This window comes from Haliotis rufescens, unplaced genomic scaffold, assembly GCF_023055435.1.
Source record: "Haliotis rufescens isolate VD_foot unplaced genomic scaffold, xgHalRufe1.0.p SCAF_16, whole genome shotgun sequence".
NCBI lineage: Eukaryota > Metazoa > Mollusca > Gastropoda > Lepetellida > Haliotidae > Haliotis > Haliotis rufescens.
Window position 1 is genome coordinate 9,389,877 of NW_025963846.1, and position 10,432 is coordinate 9,400,308.

The window sequence follows — 10,432 nt, forward strand, 5'->3', positions numbered from 1 at the left end:
CCGATCTCTATATATGCAGAATATTCGCATTAGTCAAAGAAATCTTGTTTTGAGACAGACCCCCCAAATCTGAAGTTACCACTTTTCAAAAGTTTTCCACATACTATCATATTTCTGTTTTATTTGCGATTCCCCCTTTTTTATATACGATCTGCGTTGTTTGAATGCATATCGTTTTGTCCACCTTCCGCAATGTGTATAGTGTTACTTCATAGCGAGGCTAGCCAGGCGACTCTTGCAGGTGTTAAATAAACAAGCAAAGCCGAAAGGTACGTGACAATTCAAATCTTGATCAAGCCGTAACTCCCTAACGCGAAATATTTACAAAGAAAGTAAAATAAGACGCGCGCGTAGTGAAAAAATAAACAAATTGCAGTGTAAAATTTGATAATTACATTATTTGCAAGGGACACCATTTATTAATAAGTATTCTGTCGAGGTGTAGGGTTACAAGTGAAAATATGGCGTAATAAGGCATCGTCAGTACCATATTCATACGCACATAAACTGGGGAGCCGAGCTAATAGAAAAATAACATAGCGAGAGGCCTACCGCTTGTTTTGTGGAGGTTTGTTGGGCGTTTTCAGCTATCACACATTTATTGCATACGTTTATTCAGGCGGTGGGGGAGGCTGTGTTGACACGTAATGGGGGGAGGGGTGCACACACACACAGACATATTACATTAGTTGACAATATGGAGCTCGTTGAATTAGAAAGCAGATTTCAGTTGGAATTTACACAGAAGATTGGTTTTCATTTGTATGAAATTTGGTAACTTCAAGTCGGACCAGTGATCCGCCAACACTAGATGTCCCCACCCCGCCCCAGTATCAGCTGATTGCCGGGGTGGTACGAAACTTGCGACATGTATGTCAGTACATAACGGCGGTGTGGCATATTTACCCTTCAGACAAGAAACATGTATTTCAAATTCTCTTGTATATCATAGTTGAGGGAAACCTTTTTTAGAGGCTAGTCATGTGACAGGTGATCGTCCCGATGCCCCGGGGGCAAGGCTGGACGCTGTCCGCGGGGGTTGTCACGGCGTGAATACTGTCCTGAATATAAGTAAAACAATATGGACTTCTTATCATATCTACATTTTGTAAAAAACACATCACACCAAACTACCTTTCTTCTTTTAAAAGATTCAACTGTAGTGGTGTTGAATTGGCTAAAGATGGTCCAATGTTTTTGAAAGTTAAAATTTGAACAACATACAAAGGTATGTCTTGTAATTTAGGTGTTCTTTACACAAGTACTCATAAAATTTATTTTTAATTCGCTGTTTTTTTCTTTCTTTTTAATCCTAATATGCATTAAAGCGGGTTCAAGGTACCCGAGGATATCTCCATAACTTGACATTGTCTGGCCCAGTCTTTGATCCCGAGACTCAAACCAACCGTTATAATCTTTCCTCTTAAGGAATGAATCTTTCCCCCCCTCATTGTAGACTATCAGCAAACACGGCATCTGATATCTGAACACGATAGATTGCGGACTCAGCCTGTCGAATATTGGGTGTGGCTAGTGGCTGATCGGATAGAGTTTATCACAACTGGTAAAATAAACAAACACTTATTATGTATTATACCATTACATATTTATAAATGTGGAAAAAACGCATGGCTAGATTACACGCATGGTAGGGCACAGCAGAGCGCTCGTTAGACTCGCCTCACGTTATATATACCACTCAAAATAAGTTCAAGAACACCCGACGCTTTTATATAACTGTAGTTAATCTGTCATGCCGTGACAGATTAACTTTAGTCACATTAAGAGTCGGATGTTCTTTAATAGTATGTATGCTTTTGAATAGTATGTATATCCGGCTTTAATGTACGGCAATCCCACTTCAATTGCATTCGGATGATAACATTTGGATATTGACTGAGGCCTGTAGCCTAGAATATGCTACTTTAGTAGGTTATACCACTTGTAACACATTGTTTTATAACAATGTACTAAACTAAGAAAGTTCACACCCATGTGTGATGGAGGGCTAACAATGAAAGAAATGGTGGGTGGATGGTGATGTCATGAGCAGGTTTAAGCTCGTATTGTCATGATCAGTTTGAGTTGGTCTGTCTGTCCATCCATAGACATTGTTATTCGACTGACTTTACGAAACGAGTGTTATATTTCCCGAGCAAGAGCTTCATAAATCAGTATGGCACACATGCGAATGTAATAATTTTCTCATTTTCCAATATTTCTTAATCCTTTTGAGCTGCCCTGAACACGACCACCGTCTTAGAAAACCACAATTGTCGAATGACGTCAAGATTCTTCAGCCGTGACTTGTCAGTCCTATTTGACGTCACAATCCGATTTAAATGACGTCAACAATGCCGTCCGGATGACGTAAACAATACACTGGTGCGCGTGAAGTGATATTTGCACTTGTGCACATACGGTTTTAGTTATTTCTAACCCGTAACAAACGGCGTTATTACAATTCATTGTGTTATTACGATACAGGGGCGGTGGGGTAGCCTAATGGTTAAAACGTTCGCTCGTCACGCCGAAGACACGGGTTCGATTCCCGACATGGGTACAATGTGTGAAGCGCATTTCTGGTGTCCCCCGCCGTGATATTGCTGGAATATTGCTAAAGGTATCGTAAAACCATACTCACACATTTACTCACTCACTATTACGGTACAGAACGTTATTACAATACCTTAAAACAACGCACGTTGTCGGAAAACGTCCTGCAATTATTACGTTATTACATTACAAGTGACCCGTGAAGATCCGGGGTAGAATAGGACTTCAGTAACCTATGCTTGCCGTAAAAGGCCACTATGCTTGCCGTAATGGGCGACCAACGGGATCGGATGGTCAGGCTCGCTGACTTGGTTTATGCATGTCATCGTATCCCAATTGCGTGGATTGATGCTCATGATAACAATCACTGGATTGTATGTTCCAGACTCGATTATTTACAGACTGCCGTCATATGGCTGGAATATTGTTGAGTGCGGCGTTAAACAACAAACAAACAAACCAAACTTTAGACTGTTTTATTACAATATCCAACCCAAACTACTTGTGAATTCTGTTTGAGAAGTACGTACAGCTTTTATTCTGACACTCTTTACAGTGTTCTGGTGTCCGAGTGGGCCATTTTCAACATAAAGCTGATAACACAGGTAGACAGTTGCCAAACAAAGTGGTATATGCCGTTATGGCGTCTTGAGAGTTGGACTACTTGAATGAAATATTTCATAATACACAACCAGATAACTCACGATGTGTCTAAACCACCGACAAACGTTATTTAGGTCAAGGTTGTGTTTCATTTTCCATAACCTAATTACCGGTCGTTAGCCTGATGTTCCTGTAAGATATCTAGACCTCCGACACGCATGGTCTGACGTTATAGCGTTAGCTTATCAAAATTTCCACATACAAAGGCATACTTCAATAATCAGGAGATTTTGCCATCAATGTTATATGGAGAACGATTTACTTTAACTCTTGATTAGTAATTGCAAACCGTAAGGAGATCACTGGGAAGGAGTTTATCTAGAATGAATTTCTATGATAAAACTTGTATCCGAGTGAAACACAAATCTTATCTTCGAACTGGCTATCAAAATTGTAAAAGCACGGTCGCAGAATTGGAACGTTTTACTCTGTATGCCTCAACATACAGGCAATAAGGGGCGAGGGATGCGGTGATGCAGATTTAGAGAATAGCCTTTGAGCTACGAGAAATTACGGATAAATTTTGTTCCGAATTAATTCACGAGGGACAGATATTCCTTAATTTCGATCAGGATATATTTTTTATAATACCCATAGTGATTTTTCTGTGAAACAAATGTAGGACAAATGTGAGTTTCTTGATGTCAAGTTGCGATATTAGCTCAGGAAGTCTATTGTTCGATCGGCGTCACGTACATGTACCATCGTTTGTGACGTCATGAACAATGAATGACGTCATCGTCAATTATTTGCGACAATGCATTTATATAACGTCACATTGCTGTGGCCTCTTTGCAAACAATGAAAACTACGGGACAATTGCTTCAAACTAACCAGTCATGAAGCAAAAAATGTAACCGAAAACAAATGTGACCAACCATGAGATAAGGGGTCTTATTGGTGAACACTCACATTTTGACTTTTCATTATATTTTTAAACTACAGCATCTTCGGAACAAAAATGCAATTCACAAGATTCAATCCATATTTATTACTTAGATACGTCTTTATGACGTCATAGCACAATTGTATCCTAGGAATCATAAGATCCCTTTTCTCCTGGTCGGTCACTTATTATGACCCTCAAGCATACTACTGGATACGATACACTGAGCCCTCGTTAATCGGGACAGTAGTGTTCTTAAGTTGTCCGGATTAATACATTTCTCGATAACCGAAACATGACTCGTAATAACTTCGCTTTAATCAGGTATATACGTTCTCACAGTAATCGTCCAAATGACAGGGCTTCCGGATTATCGAGGTCCGGATTAACGAGGTTTCAGTAAAATGGTGAAACGAATAAACATACGGTAAGCTGTGTAAGTTGTCGAAGCAGTTACTGCTTGCACAGAGTAGCTGATGATGTTAACAATAGCAGGAAACAAACAAAACATATCGTAACAGTGAGTGAGTGGATGCTGTTTGCGCCGCAGTCGTCTGGAATATTCCAGCTATATCACGTCAGCCTGTACAAAATTGAGTTTGAGAATGAGCAGAGATGAACATCGCCTGGATTCGATGACACGTACTTGGCTAAATGACCGAGCTGACCACCAATTCCAAACATGGGGTACAGAGGACCTATTCATACCAGGAGCGTCTAAGAAGTCTTGGTGACAGTTTTCTGCAGTACCCAATAAGCTTACAGAAATGACCGCCTCCGTGGTCTAGTGGTAGAGCGTCAGGGCGGAAGGTCGGGGTTTTGATCCCTGGCCGCGTCATACCAAAAGACGTTAAAATATGGTACTTTACCCGCCTGGCGCTCAGCATTAAGGGGCTAAAACAAGGACTGGTCGGCTTGGAGTCAGTATACTGTGTCTGTGTGGGGTATTCATGTTAAACTGCAGCATGGTATCTCAGTGGGCTAGCACTATAAAATCGGGATCCGTCCGGACTAGTACAAGTCAGATATGTATATTTTAGACGGCCAAACGTACTTGGTCATACCTTGACCTTGACCTAGTGTTTATGTGTACTTTATTCTAGATAGTCTCCAGGACCGGTCATATTGACCTTGACCTCATGTTGATATGCACGTTACAGTTTGCCATTACATAAATAGTTTCGGTTTCTGCATCTCAATATGAGTATGTCACTTTGTGTTATACGACCCGTGAAGATCGGGGGTATAATAGGCCTTCAGCAACCCATGCTTGTCATAAGAGGCGACTAACGGGATCAGGTGGTCAGGCTCGCTGACTTGGCTGATGCATCTCATCCTTTCCCAATTGCGTAGATCGATGCTCATGATGTCAATCGCTGGGTTGTCTGGTCCAGACGCGATTATTTACAGACCGCCGTCATATAGCTGGAATATTTCTGAGTGCGGCGTTAAACAACAAACAAACTTTGTGTTATACAGGATACGATTTTCTTTTATGGCCAATTTATGTGGAAATATATAATTACCGGTGCTTATAATGCGCTACACCGCATCGTTCTGCAAATGTTACCAGAAACATTCCTGCCTTGATTGTCTTAAACATTCTCTCTCCAAAATGTTCATTAGTGAATATTTTATAAGATGTTTGAAAACGTCTCGGAACAAATAAACACAGGGTAAAGACACGCGAATGACGGCGGGTTTCTGGCGATAAGCGGTTCAAACGCACCAACCTTAAACGAAGGTATCGATATAGTAGCGGGAGACGTCCCCGCGTCGCCTGTAAGACGTTATATATTAATTGCGAAGGCGGAACGGCGGCGGATACACGTAGTATCGCCATAGCAAGATCTATTCACTGTAAGCGGCTTTTAAAGTGCTCTTAACGACTGCATCTATGAGGGTTTCTTTTTCAGTTTCAAAGCAGGTCTCAAAGTCCAAGCTAAAAATGTAAATAAGATGTATTCGTGATGATCGCAATATCAAAAAGATGACATATTTGTAAACATATTTTAATTTTGTGTTAAGTGCTTCTGTAATATGTTCAATGACACTACTAATGTTGAAGTGCGGCTTGGCGTCATGGCACCCAACTGTGGATTGGAGGGGGTTAATAAACAAATAGTGCCGTCGCCAGTTTTAAACACGAGTGCTGAAGTAAGACAGTGTACTCTTGTCTCAAATAAGTCAAATTTTCACAGACGTTAAAATCCCGTGCCCTGCGTATCATTTGCTAACCTATAATATTGACTTTATCAATCGCTGCCATGATCTTACGCGGGTATGCTGCCGCAATATATATTATTTGTCTACGTTTAGCAGTCGTCGCAGCGTTACATCGAGCGGGGCTCGGGCCGTCCGAATGTGACACATTTCTGAAAATAACCTGTGATGCTATTGACAGATGTCGGAGTCTACTGTGTCCGTGGCACGTTCAAGAGTGTAATCTTTATAAATACACGGCGGGATTTGGTTGTAGAATTGTGTCGAGTTTCAGAGTGATGAGAAGAATTGTGTCGACTGTCATGAAAGTTATAGCGTTCCTGGTCACGTGACCTCTCGGCGTTGTAAACATGCGCCAAGCGAGATTTTATCACCGTGTATGGAGAAGCCAGGAATGTGCAAGTGGATTCATATATATAAATCAATTTTTTTCGAAATATTTACAAAATTTAACGTATTGTCTCAGATACTATGGATATAATTCCTCAAGAATTGTTTGACGTCAACGTTATACACTGTTCAAAGTTACTACCATAAATGGTAGTATCATCAATGAGAAATTATAATAAAATATCTCGCCGTCCAGAGGATGCAGTGATAGGCCTGTCGCAATAGTAAGGGTGGTTAAATCGAAAGTTATTTTGAAATTGCGATTCCACAGCGGTAGTATAGTAGACAGGTGTATGCAGTGAAATCTCCATATATATCGGTGTCTTTTGAAACAAACTCACCGGACACACGCACGCACACGCACACACACACACACACACACACACACACACACACACACACACACACACACACACACACACACACACACACACACACACACACACACACACACACACACGGAAAGAGAAAAACACAGATAGACAGAGGAAGATATTACTGTAGATGCGTTCCCAACAGGAAAAGCAGGGTTTCCAGATTAAAGAGGGCCCGCACTAGAGAGGTTTCACCTTTTTTCTCAACAGGTGGGCGGTTCCCATGGCATTATCTATGTACTGTAGGGAAGAGTGTCTGGCAGAGTCGCGCATGGTCCAGATTAACGAGGGCCCGCACTAGAGAGGTTTCACCGTTTTTTCTCAACAGGTGGGCGGTTCCCATGTAGTTTGTTTGACGATGGGCGGTTCCTTTGAACCGACCTGTACAAGAAACACGTGACCCGCAGTTGTCGAGTATGTTGATGTCATATTGACAGTAACACTCCGTCAGTCTATGTCAGATAAACATGTCCTTTGTGGAATACATTCAGGAATACCCCATGATTAATCATTAGCCCATTTACAAATTGATAGACGCTATTGCTTCAACAAACGTAAGCTACTAAAATAAGTATGTCAAATGCATTTGTGAGTAGTCAATGATGAGATATCGTTCACCCGTCTTCAGTCAGTGTCCGCCCGTTACATATGCTATAAATTTATGTGGTATATGGTGTGTGTGTGTGTGTGTGTGTGTGTGTGTGTGTGTGTGTGTGTGTGTGTGTGTGTGTGTGTGTGTGTGTGTGTGTGTGTGTGTGTGTGTGTGTGTGTGTGTGGTGGCTACTATCTATGTGGTATATGGTGTGTGAACGGCTTCTTTCTATGTGGTATATGGTGGATGGAGGGCTACTATCTGTGATATATGACGGGTGGAGGCTACTTTCTACGTGGTATATTGTGTGTAGAGGGCTACTATTTATGGTATATGGCGTGTGGAGGGCTACTATATATGTGGTATATGCTGTGCGGAGGGCTACTTTATATGTGGTATAGGGTGTGTGGAGGGCTACTATATATGTGGTATATGGGGTATGTGGTGGGTGTGTGGGCGTGGGGGTGGGGGTGGGGTGGATGGCTACTGTATATGTGGTATATGACGGATGGGGGCTACTATCTTTGGTATATGGTGTATGTATGGCTACTATCTATCTGGTATATGGTGTGGAGGGCTACTATCTATGTGGTATATGGTGTGAAGAGGGCTACTATATGTGTGGTATATGACGATTGGAGGGCCACTGTGGTTTATGGGGGATGGAGGGCTACTATCTATGTGGTATGAGGTGTGCGGTTACTGTTTGTGTAGGGAGCGTGACCGATCAAATGTCGAGTTACTGCTTGTGTAGGGAGCGTGATGGAGCGAATGTCGAGTTACTGCTTGTGTATACTGCGTGATAGATCTTATGTCGAATTACTGTTTGTGTAGGGAGCGTGGTCGATCGTATGTCGAGTTACTACTTACGGATATTGCGTGATAGATCGTATGTCGAATTACTGTTTGTGTAGGGAGCGTGGTCGATCGTATGTCGAGTTACTACTTACGGATATTGCGTGATAGATCGTATGTCGAATTACTGTTTGTGTAGGGAGCGTCGTCGATCGTATGTCGAGTTACTACTTACGGATATTGCGTGATAGATCGTATGTCGAATTACTGTTTGTGTAGGGAGCGTGGTCGATCGTATGTTGAGTTACTGCTTGTGTTGGGAGCGTGATAGAGCTAATGTCGAATTACTTTGTGTGTAGGGAACGTGATAGATCGTATAGAGCGTATGTCGAATTACTGTTTGTGTTTGCAGTGTAATAGAGCGCATGTCGAGTTACTGCTTGTGTAGGGAGCGTGATGGAGCGAAAGTTGAGTTACTGCTTGTGTAGGGAGCGTGATGGAGCGAATGTCGAGTTACTGCTTGTGTATAGTGCGTGATAGAGCGTATGTCGAGTTACTGTTTGTGTTGGGAGCATGATAGAGCGTATGTCGAATTACTGTGTGTTGGGAGCGGGATAGATCGTATAGAGCATATGTCGAATTACTGTGTGTTGGGAGCGGGATAGATCGTATAGAGCATATGTCGAATTACTGTGTGTTGGGAGCGGGATAGATCGTATAGAGCGTATGTCGAATTACTGTTTGTGTTTTGAGTGTGATAGAGCGTATGTCGAGTTACTGTTTGTGTTGGGAGCGTGATAGATCGTATAGAGCGTATGTCAAATCACTGTGTGTAGGGAGCGGGATAGATCGTATAGAGCGTATGTCGAATTACTATTTGTGTTTGGAGTGTGATAGAGCGTATGTCGAGTTACTGTTTGTGTTTGGAGCGTGATAGATCGTATAGAGCGTATGTCGAATTACTGTCTGTAGGGAGCGTGCTAGATCGTATAGAGCGTATGTCTAATTATTGTTTGTGTTCGGGGAGTGATAGTTCGTATAGGGCGTATGTCGAATTACTTTAGGTGTAGGTGCGTGATAGAGCGTATGTCGAATTTTCGTTTGTGTTGGAAGCGTGATAGATTGTATAGAGCGTATGTCGAATATTTGTCTGTGTTGGGAGCGTGATAGATCGTATGTCGAATTAGTGTTATCGAAGGGAGTGTGATAGATCGTATAGAGCATATGTCGAGTTACTGTTAGTGTTGGGAGTGATATAGTGTATGTCGAGTTACTGTTAGTGTTGGGAGTGATATAGTGTATGTCGAGTTACTGTTAGTGTTGGGAGTGATATAGTGTATGTCGAGTTACTGTTAGTGTTGGGAGTGATATAGTGTATGTCGAGTTACGATTTACATGTAAGGACTGTCGTTCACACTTCATATTTTCAAGTAGTGATTCATACGACGAACATCTAGGTCAGATATGTGGTAACGTCATTTATCAATGAAAAGTTATCTTCTACTGCAGGTTCTCGATAACACCCGTTAGGTTGCAGCTGCGGTAACTTGCATCCGTTCATCAGGACGATAACAACACCCACTACACATACCACACTGCACCCATTATACACACTAAAGATACTAAACATATACTACACTCATAATACACACTCCATTCATATACTGCACACACTGTTACACTATACAGACCACACACATCATTCATATACTACACACACTGTTGCACTATACACACCACACACATCATTCATTTACTGCACACACTGTTGCACTATACACACAACACACATCATTCATATACTGCACACACTGTTGCACTATACACGCCACACACATCATTCATATACTACACACACTGACACTATACACACAACACACATCATTCATATACTGCACACACTGTAACACTTTACACACCACACACATCATTCATATACTGCACACACTGTAA